This window comes from Marmota marmota, unplaced genomic scaffold (assembly GCF_001458135.2).
Source record: "Marmota marmota marmota unplaced genomic scaffold, marMar, whole genome shotgun sequence".
Lineage (NCBI taxonomy): Eukaryota > Metazoa > Chordata > Mammalia > Rodentia > Sciuridae > Marmota > Marmota marmota.
In genome coordinates, this window is record NW_026000229.1 from 35,443,285 (window position 1) to 35,444,154 (window position 870).

Genomic DNA, 870 nt, shown 5'->3' on the forward strand with positions numbered 1-870 from the left:
AAAAAAAAAAAAAAAAAAAATGAACTGGGGATTAGCTCAGCTCAGTGGTAAAGTGCCCCTGGGTTCAATCCTCAGTACGAATTTTTTTAAAAATTTAATACATATACACACATCTAAATGCATAAAAATATATATACTCACACACCGTACATACATACACATCTAAAAATGTGTATATATGTGTATGTACACACATGCATGTGTGTATATATACATATTTATATATTTGTAGATAAGTGTTTATATATATGTATATACACCCTATATACATATTTACAACACAGAACCTAAGAGCATAAAGACCTACATTTAGCTATAGATAAATATTTATTAGAATTCTATATTCATTAAGTATCCCACAACTAAACACTGATGTTAATAACATGTATTTGGTCCAGTAAAGAAATATGAAAATTAAGTATATAGAAAATAGGCCCTATAAAAAAAGAATAAATGAATAAGAGTCCTTTTGTACAAAGTTGTGATTTGTTTACATTATGTTGTTGCTTCAGTAATTCACTAGTTTTAGTTCTTTTTATTATAATAAATAAATTTTTTAGTTGTAGATAGACACAATACCTTTATTTTATTTATTTTTATGTGGTGCTGAGGCTTGAAGCCATTGCTTCACACATGCCAGACAAGCACTCTACCACTGAGTCACAACCCAAGACCCTTAGTTCCTTCTCTTTAAAAGTGCAGATTGGTGCGGCCAATTTGGAAAGCAGTATGGAGATTCCTGGGAAAGCTGGGAATGGAACCACCATTTGACCCAGCTATTGCCCTTCTCGGACTATTCCCTGAAGACCTTAAAAGAGCGTACTACAGGGATACTGCCACATCGATGTTCATAGCAGCACAATTCACAAT